Source organism: Porites lutea, chromosome 2 (assembly GCF_958299795.1).
Source record: "Porites lutea chromosome 2, jaPorLute2.1, whole genome shotgun sequence".
Lineage (NCBI taxonomy): Eukaryota > Metazoa > Cnidaria > Anthozoa > Scleractinia > Poritidae > Porites > Porites lutea.
In genome coordinates, this window is record NC_133202.1 from 33,162,303 (window position 1) to 33,186,846 (window position 24,544).

The window sequence follows — 24,544 nt, forward strand, 5'->3', positions numbered from 1 at the left end:
AACCTCGTTACCAGAGAGAGGGGTAGGAGAGAAAACCTGGGAACGAGGTTGGTCCATGGGTCGTCACATGGAAAACTAAGAACCGTGGTTTTCTCTTTCCAGTTCGACATTATAATTGGCTATGGTCGCACGAGGAAAACCAAAACTGCGTTGAGCAGTACTTCGCAATGCCCTATCGAACAACTATTCAGTTCAGTTTTAAAAAATCTCAACTATAACACTTGACGTATTTAATGACTACAAACTCGCTATTTGCCGACAATATGCATTACCTGTTCAAAATTTTATTATTAAATGTCTCTGTTAGTAGAATCACTGGTTCCATTTAAATATTTCAAGCAATAGCTTTTTCTTGTTTCTTTTTCTAGAACGCTATTAAATGCCATTTATGCTTCCGTCTATGGTTTTCGCAAGGAATCAATCTTCACAGTTGGTTCTAAGCTACCAATTACACATAGGAATAGTACAGTGATGGCTACAGCATTGGCTATGTTTTATGCAAGGCATCCCCCAAAGGCGACATGAAGCGATGTGTATCTTGCTTGAGGATCGATATCTAGAGGGCATATCAAATAAGCCAGTGACCCCAGGATCATCTCTCGCATTCCGATCTTCTACGATTTCCTGACGATGAATGAAGTGGACAAAGCGAGCCGTCACCAGGAACAGACAAACCGACACTAGAGATATAGCGAACAGAAACTTCATCGTACTAGCTGTTGAGCAGAAAGTTTGGGCAAAATTCATCAATATACGCTGCATGTCTGTCAAATAAACTTCTCGTAAAAGATACAAGACTAGGGTGACCTTAAGGATAACTTTATACCGCTGTCTTCACGTGCTTTTTAGTCTCAAAGCACACGCATGAGTCATCGGGAGAGCTTGCTCTAACGCATGAGCAAAGCGTAAACGTAAATGAGCAAAACAGGTGTGACTCCTAGGTAAGAAAAAGTCTATACTGCAAAACAGTCAGTTTTTTTCTCAAAATAGGTTTAGCTTGGCTCTCACTCGCGCGAGGCGCGCGAGCCTCACACGCCCGTCTCTCCCCAGTCTCGCTCTCAGTTTTCAACCTCGCTTCAGATTTCACTGCTCAAGCGTGCTTCAATTCGCAAAAATACGGACTGTTTTGCAGTCTAGAAAAAGTCAATCAATCAATCAATACGATTAAGTATTTATTTCATGATACTTAACTTTGCTAATATTGGCAGCCGGCACTGCAACAGCGGCAGGTCTGGCAAAAAAGGTTCGTTTATTTGGGGGTAGTTATTGGCAATTTAGACTGAACAGGTTCTTAATTTCTATGGCGGAGATATTATACTCAGTTTTTGACTACCAGAAAATTAAAGAAACTTGAGTTTGGTCGTTAAATACACAGTATTTATTCACAACTGTATATTGCAAACCTCCTTTATGCAAGGTCCATAAAGAGAATTGCAATCTGTACTTTTTACAAACCTTTATTCGTTTAGGAAATACAGCAATATTTCTATCTGTAATTACGCTTTGGTAGAGTATTTCTTGTAATATCAATTGGCAATCTCGAAGTCAGGGACACCCAACGAGAATATAGTTCAAAACCACTTAAATATAGCATTGTTAAACGTATTTTAGTATTTAAACGGTAGATATAGGCATATTTTTATCCCCTAAAAATTTTTCATCTGTTCGGATTTCCTAGCTGAAAGTCTAGTGATCCGAAAATTATAGGGATAAAAACTTACCTTTTCGAAAATTTCAGCCAGAAAAAAGGCTTCCGAAAATTCTAGGTGTCCTTTTTAGGGTAAAAATCCGTTAAAAATAGGCAATTATACCATTTTTTGGATGTTCGAAAATCCTAGGAGAGGCAGGCAAGCAAGAAATTTTACAACAAATGTTTCGAAAATGCTAGATCTCAAATCGTCTTCCGAACAGATATTCTTGCGAAAGTTGTCGTTGGGTGCCCCTGCGAAGTCCAACTCCTTGGGTTAAAATAACCTTAATTTACCTGTAACCCGCCAGTTTATTGACAGTTACCCAAATGGGCGGAGTTATGATTATCACGAGTGTACTATATGCCTTGCATGGGGACTATATGCACAAGCAAAAATATCTCATGCCACTCATTCGTTACCAACTGAATTCAAGGTCCAGAGGCAGAAGCGTGATTAAGGTAATTAGTAAATAATACTTTAATCACAAGATCAGTTTTAGATTTTACATTACTCCTGATCATGCATTTACTGCCTTCAAAAGAGACATTTCGGTCCTATGCGATTTTTTGTATATTTTCAAGATCCAGAGGGGGGAAGGTGTCTCCAAGGAAATCCAGTACGACGTCTCCAACGAAATCCAGTACGACGTCACGTCTCGCGTCAATGACTTTCAAAATGGCGAGCAAAGTGTTCATCGAAGAGACGGATAAAAATTTCGATTTAATCACGGAAATACTGATCGGATTTCTTGGATTTGGAGATTTTAAGGTTCCTATTGTCATAGAAAACTAGACTTAAGTACTTTTTTGCAATGAAATGTCTAGTGGTGTAATGAATTTAAAGATTCCTTTCTATCGTGGAGTAAATTTTACGGGCAATCATACCGATCGGTCACACTTTTGAGGGCCAGTGCACAGCAAGATTGAGGAGTTTAGACACAGCAATAGGAGGTTCATGAAAGGATGTATTATACTTTACATTGTGCGTATTTTCAGCTCTTCAGAGCTAGTGGAGCCCCATATCATTCCTCTCAAAGTTCGCTTAGTTGTAGCGTTAAAAGAGGAAGCTAAATGACAGGTATTCGTGAGAGACTGTGAGCATCGAATCTTGTTGCTTTACCGGTGCATTTTAATGGACATGCACCTGTAATTCTGTAATTAAATCCCGAAAGCCAATAAAAGGTTTCGTTTAATTATTTTTGGGGGCAAACCCAGTCGAGATTTTAAGGTAATGATATTGATGATTAAGACGATGTACAAAAGGCAAGTTTAACTTTCGCCAGTGGGTCACTGGTGGCTGATGTGTGTAAATTAGTACAGTTTGTGGTGTACTGTGTGTTAATTGTCATAATGTCAACTAACATTGAAAAAAATTCAGCTGTTTCAGAGGAGGGACATGTCTTGGCAGCTTATGGTTTTTATCTGGTCGTAAGCTTGGCCAGTATGCAGATCAAGCGCTCTTGAAATCCCTTTGCCAAAATAAAACTCCGGACTTAAGCTTAAAATATATATTGATCCAAGTACATGACCAGCAGGGTCAGCAGTAAGAATAAAGAAAAAAAAGCCAAAATGGAAAATAGTGTTTAAAAAAAGAGACCAAATAGGAAAAAAAAAACGGTACAAAGAAACAGAAAACAGCGTCGCCGGGAGTCGAACCCGGTTTATCTGCACGTGCAGGCAACTCCTTGACCACTGCACCACAGTGACACACATGACTTAAAATCAATTTTGTCATATTAAAACAATTTTTCTCTGCCATAGACGCTGTTTGAAACTGGTGGAGCTGTATTTATCATGAATTCAAATATACATTTGAGGAAAATTAGCTTAAGCGCGTATTTCAAAGCTATTTCGCATTATTTCGGGTTCAACGGGCCAACTCGATGTAGACAATCGATTGAACTAGCTTTTATACTGAATATGGTGTAGAATTAGGAGATCAACAGAGGCCCACACTCGAAAGGAATGATATGAAGTTAGGCCCATTTATTTAGCAAAGGAATAGATGAAATATAAACATGGGTGATCTGTGAATGGAACCTCCTATTCTGGAGACTAGACCTTGCCTATTTTAGCGAAAAAAAAAAAGATTTAAGTTTTGATGAACCTTGCCGGTCCCGTGAAATAGATGGCGATCCCGCAACACGGCCCGCAAAACAAATTAACAAAATAATATAATCACGGACACAAAATATCAAAACGGTTTACACAAGCAGATTATAGCAACACCAAAGCTCACACTCACTCGATCAAATAAGCGATATATAGCGATATTTGCTAGCATGAGCTTTTCCTCGACACCGCTCGTCCAAATGACTGTCGTATCCCTTGCTAATTTGCACAAGCGACCCGAGGCTCTTGCTCGTTATTATGTGACGCCATACTGGCAGGCGGAGTGGGTTAAGAAACTTAGGTGGAAAACAATAGAGTTACCTTCCCCCCCCCCCCCAACCCCCGTGATCTCATGTCACTCATTCGTTACCAACTGAATTCAAGGTCCAGAGGCAGAAGCGAGATTAAGGCAATTAGTCAATAATACTTTAATCACAAGATCAGTTTTAGATTTTACATTACTACTGATCATGCCTTTACTGCCTTCAAAAGAGACATGTCAGTCCTATGCGATTTTTTATATTTTCAAGATGTTGGAGAGAAGATGATAACAAAAGCTCAGCAAGTTTAAAACTCATCATGACAATCAGGGTTTTACTCTCGTCCGCCAACAGCAGTTTTTTTTTTGGTTGTTTTAGGCGAATTTGACGAGAACAGAAGGTGAGACCGGGCGCGAAGCACTATAACGAAAAAAAAGAGAAACTCAAAGAAAGAAACAAAACGATCGTCCATTTTCTCATTTACCCTTCCCCAACACCCTGCGCTAGATGTCAATAAATCATCCGCGGTTTTCATTTTCAAACTGCGCGCTTGACGAGCTCTATAAAAAGAAAGTAAAGGACTGTGAACAGGCTAGAGTTTTACAGCGACGTACCACTAACGTTTTGCGGAGTAGATCCAAAGCGAAATAGAGTAGTTAAGAAAGTGGCGCCCTTTTTCTTATCTTTTTATCCTTATTTCAAACAATCGATTTTAAAAAGCCTTTTGCTAAATGTAGAGAAGTGTCGATTAAATAGAAAACACGGTTCTTGTTTTTGTTTTTTTTTGGGGGGCGGGGGATGGGACAAAGTTGATTTAGGAAGGAAATAAATTTGGTTAGAAAAGGTATACACATAAACCAGTAAGTCCGCTAATGGGATCAGAATCACCTTGTTGTGGTGGTGGACTATCGATTAAATAGTCTGATTAAATAGACAACACGATTGTTTTTTTGTTTTTTTGGGGGGGGGGGTGGGGGGGTGGGACAAAGTTGATTTAGGAAGGAAATAAATTTGGGTAGAAAAGGTATACACATGAACCAGTTAGTCCTCTAATGGGATCAGAATCACCTTGCTCTAGTGGTGGACTAACTGGTATGTCTGTGCTATATTCACTTCATATTTTAATTTTGAACAACCCCCAAATCCAAAATTTTCCATTTTTACCAAAATTTTAAACATCCCCTCCCCCCCCCCCGACTAATTTTTATACATTAAAAGCATTCGAAAAATCATCCAAAAATTCTCAAAAAGTTCTTGAATTCAGGACTCCAACTTAATTGAGTCATTTTTGGATTGAATGAAATCTTGACTAAATATTTAAAACAAACTGGGTCGAAATCAACGAAAAATAATGCCTCACTGCCCCCTTAAACTCGACTGCTAATACGTAACATTACTAACCTGAAATGCTGGAAGAACCTTCTTAGCAGTGATCGATCGAGTTGGTAACAAGAATGACAAATAAATTTTTAGTGGGTGAGGGATTTTTATAAAGCACGGGATGTGATTGACAAGTTTGATCCCGTGTTATAAAAGAGCTACAAATTCGTGCGTCGTCACGTAGACTGCACTCCAATCAACCAATATGATCAGTTCTTGTCACAATTCATGGATGTTTGTTTAAATTTATTCATGAACATGAAAACGAAGATAAACTAAAGAAATCAAAAATTAATTTAAACGCATTTTGTTTTAGTTTGTTTGTTTGTTCTTGATTTTTGCACGTGATGGTGGCCGTTGGAAACCGAAGGCAAAGACCTCGTCAGATCATTCCACACAGGGTCTGGAAGAGGGGGTCTGGATAGTACGCATCACGGATTAAATTTCCGTAATTTACCTTTTGGAGTCATTTCACGAATCACGTGATTAGGTGACGAACTAACAATTCTTAGTGGTTTCTGGACTACTATAGGCAAGAGTTGGTCTTAAATGACGCCGTGAAAAGTGTGGTGCGGATCAAACTAGCAATTCTCTGCTTTTTGTTTGACCACTACAAAGTTGACTGGCAATGAATTTTATTGCTAAAAATCGAAGCTCTACAATTTTTCACTTTTACATGATTTAACTTTGAACCCTCGTCACAACTCTTACATCTGTTTTATCGGTAGAAATCTCGATTGAAGGACTACAATGCATATAGAGGGTCACGCGTCACCACTGTATTTCATGAGTTTTTCCGATTCACACTCTGTTTCCCGATTAATTCACGGATCATGCGAAAGCCCTTCTAGACCCTGCCCACATTGGTCTCGTTGTTCACTCGTGATGGGAATAGATGCACAAGTCCTATGCGCATTTGCTTGATATTGTTAAGACAATCTTATAAATTGAATTTCTATTAAATGAAAAGCCCTAAGCTTCCATTAAGCCTCCCACTCCTTCCCCCATCGAATACAGGCGCGGATCCACACCTGTTTTCAACGTTTAAGGATTTTTCACCATACATACGATATATTTTTAAGGCTTCATCCGAAATGAATGGAACTGGTTAATATCCTGAATGACTCAGAATCCCAGAAAAAGAGACTTAAGGGATTTAAAATCTAAAAAATTTCCCGGCTGAGCATGCCCTTGGATCTCCCCAGAAGGTTGGACCTTCGACGCTCGTTTAGGAAATCGGTCAGTATTTATCCTAGTTCGGCGCCTGTAATAAGCCCCCTGCCCGGGGGTAGTGACAGATCTAGAAAATAAGCCCAAGACTAGAGTACAAAATAGATATAGATAAGACTATTATCCTTAATTATTTAAAAACAAAAAGATTCGAACTTTGCAACGAAAAGTCAGCAACATAATAAAGCAAGACCATGGTGACGAGCCATACATTTACGAAGTAAGTTCCTGAGTAAGTAAGTTCTCATTTACGAAGTAAGTTCCAGTTGTGTGGGATTTCGATTCGAACCTCTGAACAACCTCGTCCGAGGGCTTTTCCCATTTTTAAGGGAAAAGCCCTGGGAAAGAGGTTGATCTCTGAAGCTACGGGAAAACGCGAAAAAAAACGTACAACTTGCCTTGCAACATTGCTTTAAAAAAAATTGTTGAAAAGCGATGCTGCTTTATTTACCACTCACGTTCAAACCTGTCTTGTATCAAATCAGGTTGTTGCAAGTTGCCTGAATACTGACTTCTGATTGGATAAAATTGCGCGGGATTCACGCCATATACGGGATTTACGTCACTTGCTGCAAAAAAAAGTTTGCTTTAGGGCTCAGTTTGTGCAGCATGTACAGATTTTGTTGCAAAAAGTAGAGCTAATCTCTACTTTCTGCAAAATCTTTTTGTAACCTGCAACAACCTGGTTGTTGCAAGGCAGGTTTGACTTCGTGGGTGGTAAAACGCCGTACGTGCCACATCGCTATTACAAAACATGAAGCTGCACAAAATCTAGTTTTATAGTAGAAAGACTGAGAGCCTGGAACAGGCTAAAAGAATATCAACTCACCGAAAAGGTTGCTTTGAAGAGAATAATCGAACGTTTCCTCGGAATTCTTAGTAAAAACCCTCCAACCGAATACCAAGTACAAAGACATTTTACAGTCAGGTCATCAACCACTTATCAGCCTTTCCGTATGATATGCTCGCGATGCTATTTAACAATTAATGAATGAGGCTAAGTATCTTATGAAGAATTATAGAGATCGAGGAGGGCGCTATCGGTCGAGGCCGTTAGGCCGAGGCGGATAACACCCTCCGAGATCTCCATAATTCTTCATATGATACGAAAGCCGAATTCAATAATTGTTTTATTATTCATTCAAAATAATTCCTAGTTTAAAAACATAGCTAAAACATGCTTACCTCCATCGATGTTAAGTTCATCTTCGATAGTGCACGTTCAGGGTTGTTCAGCTCCGCAAATATTCTCCAAATAGCAGATGTCGCCCTTCGAGTTGTCTTCTTGTTGTTCTTGCCATGTTTTTTAGCTATTATTTCGCCTAGTTCTTAGTCTTGAAACGAGTGAAATGTCCGCCATTTTTGTTTTCACAACCAAAACAACTCAACCTCGTCCCCTAGCTGTAGTTATCGGTTAACCGTGCATTAACCTGAAAAGAAGCTGCACTTTTGACATCATCGGTTGATTAATCGCAAAATTCTGCATGTGTAACGTGATTATCTATTCTGAATGCTTAGTGTAACTGTACCAGGAATCTCAGCCCTTTCTAACCTAAACTTAGACTGGTTTATTATTTGCAACAGTCCGGAAATTGAGTCTTGCTGTACATGCAGATGATCAAAGCGAAAAAATCTCCGTTTTTAACATACCGTATCCGGGTACGCGTGGACGAGGCCTGAACCTACTGCTTTTTATGACGTTCTTGTTGCCGTCACCCTACGCTTTGCTTCAACTTATACAAATACAAGAATTTACAGAACATTATCGGCCTTTCACGATTTAATCGAAGTTAAGACGAATTTTCGCCCAAAGTTTGTTTACACACCAAACTTAAATATCCATGAATTATCCGTCTAGGATGGGGCCGGTAACTTGCATCTCACACACTGACGGATAATTAGTCTCTGGTATATATTATAAATCGGTAAAAAGTGCGCTCTACCTGCTAGCTTCTTTGGTACACCAAAACAAGTATATTTTGAATGGAATATGATCAAGTCCAGTTCCTTTGTTAATGAAGAACTTTCTTTTTATCTCATCAAGCAGCTCTCGCGAGTGCGAAGCGCGAAACAAGGGGAGGAGAAAAATAATTTATTTTTCGCCTTCCCTAGCCTCGCGCTTCACGAAAAATGCTGCGTTCGCCTCGCTTGGCTCATAAAGCACCTGTTATAAGGGATATCCAAAACCGCTATGGTACGCAGGCTAGAAAATCAAGGGACTCGATTCGGGAAATTACATCATTGCCAAAAAGCCAAAACGTGATCAACTAGGCGCATGCTCATCACGAGTCTCATTTGCATTACAATGAAAGTCGTCACGATTCTTATCCCCAATATTCACGGTCGCTAGGAACGCCTGGGACCATGATTACGACTTTAGGTGCTACGCAACGTCGGGTAGTAAATTCCCTACGATTGTCTGAAGTTTATTACCGTAAATCCTATATTAAGCCCCGGGGGGAAGGGCTTATTTCTTTCAAGTCCATTTGAGGGGCGGCTTATTTGAGAAGGAGGAGCTTATGAAATTTAGAAACGACGATGGTATCAGTTCTCCATAAAGAACTAGAATGCAAAGTGGAAAAGCTCAAGTACAAGAAGTTGGAGGTCATGCAGACGAGGATCAGAATCAAATCTAAACTTCCAGTTGGTAAATGAACCCTCCCGGATCAGTCCAGACGAAGTTCTACAGTCGTGATTGATTAATACAGTCTATATCATTTATTAGTGAAGGATAATTAGGAGAGAGGAGAGGGGGCTTATTAACTTTCTTCCCCTGAAAAGGGGGGTGCTTATTAGAAGGAGAGGGCTTATTTCAGAGGGCACGCTTAGCCCAGGTTAAGCCAGGTTAAGCTATTTTTCGTAGAGAAAAAAAACCTAAAATTTTCGGATTCAAAAATATGTATGTGTAATCAAATTGTGACGAGTGAAATTAGGGAATAATTTCACTTGCGTTTTGTCCGAATCCTTATAATTTCCCGAACTTTTAGGCGAGGGAAATTATTAGGATTTGGACAAAACGCAAGTGAAATTATTCTCCAATTTCACGAGTATACCATTTGATTATCTATTAATATCATGGGTGACGAATTACATTAGCAATCTTGGATTTTTGACATGTTTATCCTGGATCGTATCGATCAAGAACTTTATTCCCTCGAACGTTTAGAGCTTAAATTTGACTCAAGTTTAGAATTTTTCGACAAAATACCTGTTAGGATCCTTCTTGATGTGTTCTTTGGTGAGTTCAGGTTTTCTAAAGCGTCTTTATATGCCCTGTCATCTTCATTCATGACATTTTAAAACTTCGTCGCCATCTTGACACTGAGACTTACGGAGGGCTGCCATGGCAATTTTGTAATTTCACAAGTGAAATTACAAATTATCGCTGAAATTTCGCTGCAAAATTAAGGAGTAATTCGTCACCTATGATATTAGCATAATTGCCCCCGCAGGGATTTCGCCCAGAAGGCGAAATCCCGAGGAGGCACTCTAGTAACTCGCGCGTATTTTAAGGAAAGTACTTACAGTTGAAATATACAGTCATACAGTCAATATTAGCCTCCAACGCAGGCGTTTTCAGGAGAGCTCGTATTTCTTCCCTCCCCACCTTGACCGCAAGGTAATCTGATAATTACTCGATCTGCATTAAACACCGGGAAAGCTGTCTGACCTGTAATAAATGTTAGATTCAGAGCGGCAAAAATAAGATTAAGTCAAAATTCAGAATACTCCGTGCACAGCATAAGCTTAGCGAAGGAAAGAAAAGAAGGAAAACGGTAACTCTAGGGTCACGTTCAGTCGTGTTTAGCCTGTCAACACTTTATTGCACAATTGTTGATCGGTCACTTACCACGCAAATAAAACAATGGGAAAGGAATGTTGTTTTCCGTTGAGCAGGCGTTTGTGGGGAGGGAAGAAATACGAGCTCCCCTAAAAACGCCTGCGTGTGCGTGGGAGGCTAAGACAATATAGAAAAAATCTCGATTTGCTTGAACAGGGGCCGCGAGGAATCGGTAGGTAATGATGAAGTTTCTATTGTTTGCGCCCGCAAGTACGAAATGGTTAGGATGACGTAAAGACAGAAAATCCCTAAGGGACAGCTCAGGTAGATTTTGTGATATTCATTGTGCAGTCATACTTCGATACTCTTTCGCGTTACGCAGTGACATTCTGTGGAGCAGTTGTTTTGAAAGTTATGGACCAAAAGACACTCGTTAAGCGCAGATGAGGTTATAAGGTGCGTTTAACTGTGTATATATAAATACTTGGAGAGTTTGCCAGACACGATGTCATAAATCTTTGATTTATATTGGAAACCTTGCCAGACACTCTTTCTCTCTCTTTGACCGGAATAAGACTCAGCCCCAAACAAGCAAGACGAGTGAACAACGGCTAGCTTATCACTAGCAGAACGATTGACGATTACAGAAATTCGCCGACAATCAAATCCTGTGCTGACTTATTCCCTCCTCCCAGATGTCCTTCCGTTATAAAGTTTAAAATAAGACTAGAATGCGCGAGAGGGAATCGATCAAACGTCCTTTTAATTTCTACGGCTTACTTTCCGGCAAATAAAATGAACTTAATGCAAAAACTGAAAGATAAATGGCGAAAAATTCAACTTCTAATTAAATCTTTTCTTATGGTTTAGAATAAACTATTCTCGAAACAGCGAATGTTTTGATGAAAGCTGTGTAAATCGAGCTGAAACTGTGCATGGAACCTTGCGTTTCCTGTATTTATCTCACCTATTTTATGGAATATGTGTGAAAATCTTCATTATGAATCGGTATATTTCAAAGAGCTACACAACGAGCAAGAATACTATTGACCAACAATATACAGAACGGGGGCAGCTGTAGTGTCAACTATTACTAGTAATAATATGCATTACCCTTTCAAAATATTTAGTAGAATCACTGGTTCCGTTTGAATATTTCAAGCTATAACTTTTTCTTGTTTATCAACGCTATTAAATGCCATTTATGCTTCCGTCTATGGTTTTCGCAAGGAATCAATCTTCACAGTTGGTTGTAAGCTAAACACACATAGGAAGACCTGGAAAAAGACAGTGATGGCTACAGCATTGGCTATTGTTTAAGCAATACATCCCGGGAAAGCCACATGAAGCGATGTATATCTTGCTTGAGGATCTAGAGGGCATATCAAATAAGCCAGTGACCGCAGGATCATCTCTCGCATTCCGATCTTCTACGATTTCCTGACGATGAATAAAGTGGACAAAACGAGCCGTCACCAGGAACAGACAAACCGACACTAGAGATATAGAGAACAGAAGCTTCATCGTACTAGCTGTTGAGCAGAAAGTTTGGGCAAAATTCATCAATATACGCTGCATATCTGTCAAATAAACTTCTCGTAAAAGATACAAGAATAGGGTGCCCTTAAGGATAACTTTATACCACTGTCTTCACGTGCTTTTTAGACTATGTTTACATGGAGTGGGGGACCCTGGTCAGGTGGGGTAGGTTTCTGTTGCTTTGTGTCCCCCAGAGCGTGAAAACAAAAGAAACCAACCCCACTAGACCGGGGTCCCCCACTCCATGTAAACAGGCCCTTAGTCTCAAAGCACACGCATGAGTCATGAGTAGCCTGCCAGCGAGATCTCCTGGGGTTCTCGGGGCTACGGTACAGCCAGAAAGCCCCGGGAGGGCTTGCTCTAACGCATGAGCAAAGTGTAAACGTAAATGAGCAAAACATGTGTGACTCATGGGTAAGAAAAAGTCTAGACTGCAGAACAGTTAGTTTTTTTCTCAAAATCGGTGTAGCTTGACTCTCACACGCGCGAGGCGCGCGAGCCTCACACGACCGTCTTTCTCCCGTCTCGCTCTCAGTTTTCACCCTCGCTTCAGTTTTGACTGCTCGCGCGTGCTTGATTTCGCAAAAATACGGACTGTTTTGCAGTCTAGAAAAAGTCCATCAATCAATCAATCCATCAATAAGATTAAGTATTTATTTATACTTGACTTTGTTAATATTGGCAGAGTCACTGCAACAGCAGTCCAACGAAGTCCAACTCCTTGGTTTAAAAATAACCTCAATTTACCTGTAACCCGCCAGTTTATTGACAGTTACCCAAATGGGTAGCCCCCCCCCCCCCCCCCCCCCCCCGCAGGCGTTTTTACGATCTCCCCTTAAAACGCCTTCGGGGGAGGCTACCAAATGGGCGGAGTTATGATTATCACGAGTGTACTATATCCCTTGCATGGGGACTATATGCAAAAGAAAATATATCTCATGCCACTCATTCGTTACCAACTGAATTCAAGGTCCAGAGGCAGAAGCGAGATTAAGGCAATTAGTCAATAATACTTTAATCACAAGATCAGTTTTAGATTTTACATTACTACTGATCATGCCTTTACTGCCTGCAAAAGAGACATGTCAGTCCTATGCGATTTTTTATATTTTCAAGATGTTGGAGAGAAGATGATAACAAAAGCTCAGTAAGTTTAAAACTCATCATGACAATCAGGGTTTTACTCTCGTCCGCCAACAGCAGTTTTCTTTTTTTGGTTGTTTTAGGCGAATTTGACGAGAACAGAAGGTGAGAACGGACGCAAAGCACGATAACAACAAAAAAAAAAGAGAAACTCAAAGAAAGAAACGAAACGATCGTCCATTTTCTCTTTTACCCTTCCCCAACACCCTGCGCTAGATGTCAATAAATCACCCGCGGTTTTCATTTTCAAACTGCGCGCTCCACGAGCTCTATAAAAAGAAAGTAAAGGACTGTGAACAGGCTAGAGTTTTACAGCGACGTACCACTAACGTTTTGCGGAGTAGATCCAAAGAGAAATAGTGTAGTTGAGAAAGTGGCGCCCTTTTTCTTATCTTTTTATCCTCATTTCAAACAATCGATTTTAAAAAGCCTTTTGCTAAACGTAGAGAAGTGTCGATTAAATAGAGAACACGGTTGTTGTCTTTTGTTTTTTTTGAAGGGGGGGGGGGGACAAAGTTGATTTAGGAAGGAAATAAATTTGGGTAGAAAAGGTATACACATAAACCAGTTAGTCCGCTAATGGGATCAGAATCACCTTGCTGTGGTGGTGGAATAACTGGTATGTCTGTGCTATATTCACTTCATATTTTAATTTTGAACAACCCCCAAATCCAAAATTTTCCAGTTTTTTCCAAAATTTAAACATTCCCCACCCCCCACCCGCCCACTAATTTTTATACATTAAAAGAATTCGAAAAATCATCCAAAACTTCTCAAAAAATTCTTGAATTAAGGACTGCAACTTAATTGAGTCATTTTTGGATTGAATCAAATCTTGGCTAGATATTTAAGACAAACTGTGTGGAAATCAACGGAAAATAATGCCTCACTGCCCCCTTAAACTCGACTGCTAATACGTAGCATTAGTTTACTAACCTGAAATGCTGGAAGAACCTTCTTAGCAGTGATCGATCGAGTTGGTGGCAAGAATGACAAATAAATTTTTAGTGGGTGAGGGATTTTTATAAGGCACGGGATGTGATCCCGTGTTAAAGAGTTACAAATTCGTGCATCGTCATGTAGAGTGCACTCCAATCAACCAATATGACCAGTTCTTGTCACAATTCATGGATGTTTGTTTAAATTTATTCATGAACATGAAAACGAAGATAAACTAAAGAAATCAAAAATTAATTTCAACGCATTTTGTTTTAGTTAGTTTGTTTGTTCTTGATTTTTGCACGTGATGGTGGCCGTTGGAAACCGAAGGCAAAGACCTCGTCAGATCATTCCACGCGGGGTCTGGAAGAGGGGGTCAGGATCACTCATCACGGGTTAAATTTCTGTACATTCATGAATCACGTTACCTTTTAGAGTCAGCTCACAAATCACGTGATTAGGTGACGAACTGACAATTCTTAGTGGTTTCTGGACTACTAAAGGCAAGAGTTGGTCTTAAATGACGCCGTGATGGGAAGGAAACGAAAAGTGTGGTGCGGATCAAACTGGCAATTCTCTGCTTTTTGTTTGACCACTACAAAGTTGACTGGCAATAAATTTTATTGTTAAAAATATAAGCTCTACAATTTTTCACTTTTACATGATTTAACTTTGAACCCTCGTCACAACACTTATATCTGTTTTATCGGTAGAAATCTCTATTGACGGACTACAATCACTCCTGATAAAGGGTCACGCGTCGCGACTGTATTTCATGAGTTTTTCCGATTCACACTCTGTTTCCCGGTCAATTCACGGATCACGCGAAACCCCCTCTAGACCCTGCCCACATTGGTCTCGTTGTTCACTCGTGATGGGAATAGAAGCACAAGTCCTATGCGCATTTGCTTGATATTGTTAAGACAATCTTATAAATTGAATTTCTATTAAATGAAAAGCCCTAAGCTTCCATTAAGCCTCCCACTCCTTCCCCCTTCGAATACAGGCGCGGATCCACACCCGTTTTCACCGTTTAACGGATTTTTCACTATAGATACGATATATTTTTAAGGCTTCATCCAAAATGAATGGAACTGGTTAATATCCTGAATGACTCAGAATCCCAGGTAAAGAGACTTTAGGGATTTAAAATCTAAAAAATTTTCCGGCTGAGCATGCCCCTGGATCCCCCCCCCCCCAGAAGGTTGGACCTTCGACGCTCGTTTAGGAAATCAGTCAGTATTTTATTTATCCTAGTTCGGCGCCTGTAATAAGCGCCCTACCCAGAGGTAGGGAAAGAAAATAAGCCCAAGACTAGAGAACAAAATAGATAGATATAGATAAGACAATTATCCTTAATTATTTTAAAACAAAAAGATTCGAACTTTGCAACGAAAAGTCAGCAACATAATAAATCAAGACCGTGTTGAACGAGCCACACATTTACGATGTAAGTTCCTGAGTAACCCAGTTGTGTGGAATTTCGATTCGAACCTCTGAACAACCTCGTCCAAAGGGCTTTTCCCATTTTTAAGGGAAAAGCCCTGGGAAAGAGGTTGATCTCTGAAGCTACGGGAAAACGCGAAAAAAAACGTACAACTTGCCTTCCAACATTGTTGAAAAAAAAACTTGTTGAAAAGCGATGTTGCTTTATTTACCACTCACGTTCAAACCTGTCTTGTATCGAATCAGGTTGTTGCAAGTTGCCTGAATACTGACTTCTGATTGGATAAAATTGCGCGGGATTCACCCCATATAAGGCATTTACGTCACTTGCTGCAAAAAAAAGTTTGCTTTAGGGCTCAGTTTGTGCAGCATGTACAGATTTTGTTGCAAAAAGTAGAGCTAACCTCCACTTTCTGCAAAAACTTTTTGTAACCTGCAACAACCTGGTTGTTGCAAGGCAGGTTTGACCTCGTGGGTGGTAAAACGCCGTACGTGCCACATTGCTATTACAAAACATGAAGCTGCACAAAATCTAGTTTTATAGTAGAAAGACTGAGAACCTGGAACAGGCTAAAAGAATATCAACTCACCAAAAAGGTTGCTTTGAAGAGAATAATCGAACGTTTCCTCGGAATTCTTAGTAAAAACCCTCAAACCGAATACCAAGTACAAAGACATTTTACAGTCAGTTCATCAACCACTTATAAGCCTTTGCCGTATGATATGCTCGCGATGCTATTTAACAATTAATGAATGAGGCTAAGTATCTTATGAAGAATTATAGAGATCGAGGAGGGCGTTATCGGTCGAGGCCGTTAGGCCGAGGCGGATAACACCCTCCGAGATCTCCATAATTCTTCATATGATACAAAAGCCGAATTCAATAATTGTTTTATCATTCATTCAAAATAATTCCTAGTTTAAAAACATAGCTAAAACATGCTTACCTCCATCGATGTTAAGTTCATCTTCGATAGTGCACGTTCAGGGTTGTTCAGCTCCGCAAATATTCTCCAAATAGCAGATGTCGTCCTTCGAGTTGTCTTCTTGTTGTTCTTGCCATGTTTTAGCTATTATTTCGCCTAGTTCTTAGTCTTGAAACGAGTGAAATGTCCGCCATTTTTGTTTTCACAACCAAACCAACTCAACCTCGTCCCCTAGCTGTAGTTCTCGGTAAACCGTCCATTAACCTGCAAAGAAGCTGCACTTTTGACGTCATCGGTTGATTAATCGCAAAATTCTTCCAAATTTGGTCATCAATAGCTGGTTATGGTGAATTATGCGTGTGGTTTACAAATTGTAAGCAGTTTGTAAGTATCAAGCCTCCTTATGATAGTGCCTATTAAACAACATAGGCATGTGTAACGTGATTATCTATTCTGAAAAGCTTAGTGTAACTGTACCAGGAATCTCAGCCCTTTCTAACCTAAATTTAGACTGGTTTATTATTTGCAACAGTCCGGAAATTGAGTCTTGCTGTACATGCAGATGATCAAAGCGAAAAAATCTCCGTTTTTAACATACCGTATCCGGGTACGCGTGGACGAGGCCTGAACCTACTGCTTTTTATGACGTTCTTGTTGCCGTCACCCGCCGCTTTGCTTCAACTTATACAAATACAAGAATTTACAGAACATTATCGGCCTTTGACGATACAATCGAAGTTAAGACGGACTCACTTTGTTTACACACCAAACTTAAATATCCATGAATTATCCGTCTAGGATGGGGCCGGTAACTTGCATCTCACACACTGACGGATAATTAGTCTCTGGTATATATTATAAATCGGTAAAACGTGCGCTCTACCTGCTAGCTTCTTTGGTACACCAAAACAAGTATATTTTGAATGGAATATGATCAAGTCCAGTTCCTTTGTTAATGAAGTACTTTCTTTTTATCTCATCAAGCAGCTCTCGCGAGTGCGAAGCGCGACACAAGGGGAGGAGAAAAATAGTTTATTTTTCGCCTTCCCTAGCCTCGCGCTTCACGAAAAATGCTGCGTTCGCCTCGCTTGGCTCATAAAGCACCTGTTATACGGGATATCCAAAACCGCTATGGTACGCATGCTAGAAAATCAAGGGACTCGATTCGGGAAATTACATCATTGCAAAAAAGCCAAACGTGATCAACTAGGCGCATGCTCATCACGAGTCTCATTTGCATTACAATGAAAGTCGTCACGATTCTTATCCCCAATATTCACAGTCGCTAGGAACGCCTGGGACCATGATTACGATCTAGGTGCTACGCAACGTCGGGTAGTAAATTCCCTACGATTGTCTGAAGTTTATTACCGTAAATCCTATATTAAGCCCCGGGGGGAAAGGCTTATTTATTTCAAGTCCATTTGAGGGGCGGCTTATTTGAGAAGGAGGAGCTTATGAAATTTAGAAACGACGATGGTATCAGTTCTCCATAAAGAACTAGAATGTAAAGTGGAAAAGCTCAAGTACAAGATGTTGGAGGTCATGCAGACGAGGATCAGAATCAAATCTAAACTTCCAGTTGGTAAATGAACCCACCCGGATCACTCCAGACGAAATTCTACAGTCGTGATTGATTAATACAGTCTATATCATTTATTAGTGAAGGATAATTAGGAGAGAGGAGAGGGGGCTTATTAACTTTCTTCCCCTGAAAAGGGGGGGCTTATTAGAAGGAGAGGGCTTATTTCAGAGGGCACGCTTAGCCCAGGTTAAGCCAGGTTAAGCTATTTTTCGTAGAGAAAAAAAACCTAAAATTTTTGGGATTCAAAAATATGTATGTGTAATCAAATTGTGACGAGTGAAATTAGGGAATAATTTCACTTGCGTTTTGTCCGAATCCTTATAATTTCCCGAGCCTTTAGGCGAGGGAAATTATTAGGATTTGGACAAAACGCAAGTGAAATTATTCTCCAATTTCACGAGTATACCATTTGATTATCTATTAATATCATGGGTGACTAATTACGTTAGCAATCTTGGATTTTTGACATGTTTATCCTGGATCGTATCGATCAAGAACTTTACTCTCTCGAACTTTCAGAGCTTAAATTTGACTCAAGTTTAGAATTTTTCGACAAAATACCTGTTAGGATCCTTCTTGATGTGCTCTTTGGTGAGTTCAGGTTTTCTAAAGCGTCTTTATATGCCCTGTCATCTTCATTCATGACATTTTAAAACTTCGTCGCCATCTTGACACTGAGACTTACCATGGCAATTTTGTAATTTCAAATTATCGCTGAAATTTCGCTGCAAAATTAAGGAGTAATTCGTCACCTATGATATTAGCATAATTGCCCCCGCAGGGATTTCGCCCAGAAGGCGAAATCCCGAGGAGGCACTCTAGTAACTCGCGCGTATATTAAGGAAAGTACTTACAGTTGAAAATATACAGTCATACAGTCAATATTAGCCTCCAACGCAGGCGTTTTTAGGGGAGCTCGTATTTCTTCCCTCCCCACCTTGACCGCAAGGTAATCTGATAATTACTCGATCTGCATTAAACACCGGGAAAGCTTTCTGACCTGTAATAAATGTTAGATTCAGAGCGGCAAAAATAAGATTAAGTCAAAATTCAGAATACTCCGTGCACAGCATAAGCTTAGCGAAGGAAAGAAAAGAAGGAAAACGGTAACGCTAGGGTCACGTTCAGTCGTGTTTAGCCTGTCAACACTTTATTGCACAATTGTTGATTGGTCACTCACCACGCAAATAAAACAATGAGAAAGGAATGTTGTTTTCCGTTGAGCAGGCGTTTGTAGGGAGGGAAGAAATACGAGCTCCCCTAAAAACGCCTGCGTGTGCGTGGGAGGCTAAGACAATATAGAAAAAATCTCGATTTGCTTGAACAAGGGCCGCGAGGAATCGGTAGGTAATGATGAAGTTTCTATTGTTTGCGCCCGCAAGTACGAAATGGTTAGGATGACGTAAAGACAGAAAATCCCTAAGGGACAGCTCAGGTAGATTTTGTGATATTTATTGTGCAGTCATACTTCGATACTCTTTCGCGTTACGCAGTGACATTCTGTGGAGCAGTTGTTTTGAAAGTTATGGACCAAAAGACACTCGTTAAGCGCAGATGAGGTTATAAGGTGCGTTTAACTGTGTATATATAAATACTTGGAGAGTTTGCCAGACACGATGTCATAAATCTTTGATTTATATTGGAAACCTTGCCAGACACTCTTTCTCTCTCTTTGACCGGAATAAGACTCAGCCCCAAACAAGCAAGACGAGTGAACAACGGCTAGCTTATCACTAGCAGAACGATTGACGATTACAGAAATTCGCCGACAATCAACTCCTGTGCTGACTTATTCCCTCCTCCCAGATGTCCTTCCGTTATAAAGTTTAAAATAAGACTAGAATGCGCGAGAGGGAATCGATCAAACGTCCTTTTAATTTCTACGGCTTACTTTCCGGCAAATAAAATGAACTTAATGCAAAAACTGAAAGATAAATGGCGAAAAATTCAACCTCTAATTAAATCTTTTCTTATGGTTTAGAATAAACTATTCTCGAAACAGCGAATGTTTTGATGAAAGCTGTGTAAATCGAGCTGAAACTGTGCATGGAACCTTGCGTTTCCTGTATTTATCTCACCTATTTTATGGAATATGTGTGAAAATCTTCATTATGAATCGGTATATTTCAAAGAGCTACACAACGAGCAAGAATACTATTGACCAACAATATACAGAACGGGGGCAGCTGTAGTGTCAACTATTACTAGTAATAATATGCATTACCCTTTCAAAATATTTAGTAGAATCACTGGTTCCGTTTGAATATTTCAAGCTATAACTTTTTCTTGTTTATCAACGCTATTAAATGCCATTTATGCTTCCGTCTATGGTTTTCGCAAGGAATCAATCTTCACAGTTGGTTGTAAGCTAAACACACATAGGAAGACCTGGAAAAAGACAGTGATGGCTACAGCATTGGCTATTGTTTAAGCAATACATCCCGGGAAAGCCACATGAAGCGATGTATATCTTGCTTGAGGATCTAGAGGGCATATCAAATAAGCCAGTGACCGCAGGATCATCTCTCGCATTCCGATCTTCTACGATTTCCTGACGATGAATAAAGTGGACAAAACGAGCCGTCACCAGGAACAGACAAACCGACACTAGAGATATAGAGAACAGAAGCTTCATCGTACTAGCTGTTGAGCAGAAAGTTTGGGCAAAATTCATCAATATACGCTGCATATCTGTCAAATAAACTTCTCGTAAAAGATACAAGAATAGGGTGCCCTTAAGGATAACTTTATACCACTGTCTTCACGTGCTTTTTAGACTATGTTTACATGGAGTGGGGGACCCTGGTCAGGTGGGGTAGGTTTCTGTTGCTTTGTGTCCCCCAGAGCGTGAAAACAAAAGAAACCAACCCCACTAGACCGGGGTCCCCCACTCCATGTAAACAGGCCCTTAGTCTCAAAGCACACGCATGAGTCATGAGTAGCCTGCCAGCGAGATCTCCTGGGGTTCTCGGGGCTACGGTACAGCCAGAAAGCCCCGGGAGGGCTTGCTCTAACGCATGAGCAAAGCGTAAACGTAAATGAGCAAAACATGTGTGACTCATGGGTAAGAAAAAGTCTAGACTGCAGAACAGTTAGATTTTTCTCAAAATCGGTGTAGCTTGACTCTCACACGCGCGAGGCGCGCGAGCCTCACACGACCGTCTTTCTCCCGTCTCGCTCTCAGTTTTCACCCTCGCTTCAGTTTTGACTGCTCGCGCGTGCTTGATTTCGCAAAAATACGGACTGTTTTGCAGTCTAGAAAAAGTCCATCAATCAATCAATCCATCAATAAGATTAAGTATTTATTTATACTTGACTTTGTTAATATTGGCAGAGTCACTGCAACAGCAGTCCAACGAAGTCCAACTCCTTGGTTTAAAAATAACCTCAATTTACCTGTAACCCGCCAGTTTATTGACAGTTACCCAAATGGGTAGCCCCCCCCGCAGGCGTTTTTACGATCTCCCCTTAAAACGCCTTCGGGGGAGGCTACCAAATGGGCGGAGTTATAACCATCACGAGTGTACTATATCCCTTGCATGGGGACTATATGCAAAAGAAAATATATCTCATGCCACTCATTCGTTACCAACTGAATTCAAGGTCCAGAGGCAGAAGCGAGATTAAGGCAATTAGTCAATAATACTTTAATCACAAGATCAGTTTTAGATTTTACATTACTACTGATCATGCCTTTACTGCCTGCAAAAGAGACATGTCAGTCCTATGCGATTTTTTATATTTTCAAGATGTTGGAGAGAAGATGATAACAAAAGCTCAGTAAGTTTAAAACTCATCATGACAATCAGGGTTTTACTCTCGTCCGCCAACAGCAGTTTTCTTTTTTTGGTTGTTTTAGGCGAATTTGACGAGAACAGAAGGTGAGAACGGACGCAAAGCACGATAACAACAAAAAAAAAAGAGAAACTCAAAGAAAGAAACGAAACGATCGTCCATTTTCTCTTTTACCCTTCCCCAACACCCTGCGCTAGATGTCAATAAATCACCCGCGGTTTTCATTTTCAAACTGCGCGCTCCACGAGCTCTATAAAAAGAAAGTAAAGGACTGTGAACAGGCTAGAGTTTTACAGCGACGTACCACTAACGTTTTGCGGAGTAGATCCAAAGCGAAATAGTGTAGTTGAGAAAGTGGCGCCCTTTTTCTTATCTTTTTATCCTCATTTCAAACAATCGATTTTAAAAAGCCTTTTGCTAAATGTAGAGAAGTGTCGATTAAACAGAGAACACGGCTGTTGTCTTTTTTTTTTTTGAAGGGGGGGCGGGGGGGGACAAAGTTGATTTAGGAAGGAAATAAATTTGGGTAGAAAAGGTATACACGCCATATACGGCATTTACGTCACTTGCTGCAAAAAAAAGTTTGCTTTAGGGCTCAGTTTGGGCAGCATGTACAGATTTTGTTGCAAAAATTAGAGCTAACCTCCACTTTCTGCAAAAACTTTTTGTAACCTGCAACAACCTGGTTGTTGCAAGGCAGGTTTGACCTCGTGGGTGGTAAAACGCCGTACGTGCCACATTGCTATTACAAAACATGAAGCTGCACAAAATCTAGTTTTATAGTAGAAAGACTGAGAACCTGGAACAGGCTATAAGAATATCAACTCACCAAAAAGGTTGCTTTGAAGAGAATAATCGAACGTTTCCTCGGAATTCTTGGTAAAAACCCTCCAACCGAATACCAAGTACAAAGACATTTTACAGTCAGTTCATCAACCACTTATCAGCCTTTGCCGTATGATATGCTCGCGATGCTATTTAACAATTAATGAATGAGGCTAAGTATCTTATGAAGAATTATAGAGATCGAGAAGGGCGTTATCGGTCGAGGCCGTTAGGCCGAGGCGGATAAAACCCTCCGAGATCTCCATAATTCTTCATATGATACAAAAGCCGAATTCAATAATTGTTTTATCATTCATTCAAAATAATTCCTAGTTTAAAAACATAGCTAAAACATGCTTACCTCCATCGATGTTAAGTTCATCTTCGATAGTGCACGTTCAGGGTTGTTCAGCTCCGCAAATATTCTCCAAATAGCAGACGTCGCCCTTCGAGTTGTCTTCTTGCTGTTCTTGCCATGTTTTTAGCTATTATTTCGCCTAGCTCTTAGTCTTGAAACGAGTGAAATGTCCGCCATTTTTCTTTTCACAACCAAAACAACTCAACCTCGTCCCCTGTAGTTCTCGGTAAACCGTGCATTAACCTGCAAAGAAGCTGCACTTTTGACGTCATCGGTTGATTAATCGCAAAATTCTTCCAAATTTGGTCATCAAGAGCTGGTTATGGTGAATTATGCGTGTACCTTACAAATTGTAAGCAGTTTGTAAGTATCAAGCCTCCCTATGATAGTGCCTATTGAACAACATAGATAGATACTTTAGATAGATACTTTATTATAAACACCATTGCAGCCATAGGCTGAATTACGGGATATTTACAAGTACTGATGATAACAAAGAGAAAATAAGAAAAATTATCTACATCTTATAGACATGGCTAAAAATAAAACTTTTCTCGAAACGCTCGGTTTTACATAGAGGGAGAGTGAAATCACTTTTGCGTCTCAGAGCATATTTACAACTCTTCCTTTGGGGGAGGAGGCTATGGAGACTGTGGGTGGGGTTACAGACGATCTCGTCAAACAGATCGATTGAAATCTTTTCTCTCCTCTCATGAAGTTTCGGTAGGCCAACTGTTTCTAGTGCTACACTATATGACAGGTCAGGATGGATGATTCTGAAAGCCCTTCTTTGGATCCGTTCCAAATCTTCACTGATGTAGTTTGGTAGGGAACAATGGAATACAGGACTTGCGTATTCCAGGACGGGCCTAATACATGTCACATAGAATTGCACCAGTTCACTTGGTGCCACTCCGGATCTCTTGAGTTGACGTAAAAAATAGAGACGAGAGGAACATTTTCTAATTAGTTCAGAGGAGTGCATGTTCCACTTTAAATCGTGGCTAATGGTCACGCCTAGCAATTTGGCACTGGTGACTGATTCAAGGGGTTTGCCATTTAGGACTATGGGTTCAAAATCGTGGTTGCTGTCGGAGAATCCAATTCGAAGTTCTTTGCACTTGGCCTCTTTCAGTTGGAACCCATCGAGACTCGCTTGTCTCGAAAGGTCATCCAGAGCTTCTTGGAGTTTGCTCTCACTACCCTTTGTAACTATTTCGGAACAAGATGGAGGCATGTGTAACGAGCATTATCTATTCTGAATGCTTAGTGTAACTGTACCAGGAATCTCAGTCCTTTCTAACCTAAATTTAGACTGGTTTATTATTTGGAATAGTCTGGAGTCTTGAGTCTTGCTGTACATGCAGATGATGAAAGAGAAAAAATCTCCGTTTTTAACGTATCCGAGTACGCGTGGACGAGCCCTGAACCTATTGCTTTTTATGACGTTCTTGATGCCGTCACCCTACGCTTTGCTTAAACTTATACAAATACCAGAATTTAGAGAACATCATCGGCCTCTGACGATTCAATCG

At 40.3% G+C, this 24,544-nt stretch overlaps 1 protein-coding gene and 2 long non-coding RNA genes across 4 annotated transcripts in view; all 3 read right to left on the bottom strand.

Moving 5' to 3' along the window:
* Window positions 1–208: 208 nt before the first annotated feature.
* On the bottom strand, window positions 209–5,802 carry LOC140928375 (uncharacterized). The gene is made up of 2 exons (XR_012164639.1): window positions 5,464–5,802; window positions 209–716 (listed from the first exon to the last, which is right to left on the bottom strand). It is a non-coding gene; the product is annotated as an uncharacterized lncRNA (long non-coding RNA).
* Window positions 5,803–11,196: 5,394 nt separating this feature from the next.
* LOC140928374 (uncharacterized) lies at window positions 11,197–14,142 on the bottom strand. Its single transcript, XR_012164638.1, has 2 exons — window positions 14,072–14,142; window positions 11,197–11,985 (listed from the first exon to the last, which is right to left on the bottom strand). It is a non-coding gene; the product is annotated as an uncharacterized lncRNA (long non-coding RNA).
* Window positions 14,143–24,254: 10,112 nt separating this feature from the next.
* LOC140928405 (uncharacterized) overlaps window positions 24,255–24,544 on the bottom strand; it is an 88,178-nt gene continuing 87,888 nt past the window's right edge. The window contains exon 3 of one of the 2 annotated variants that reach the window (XM_073378144.1): window positions 24,255–24,544. This exon is cut by the window's right edge and continues 652 nt beyond it. The gene's annotated coding sequence lies outside the window, so the exon portion shown is untranslated. The other variant, XM_073378143.1, reaches the window with a different exon arrangement.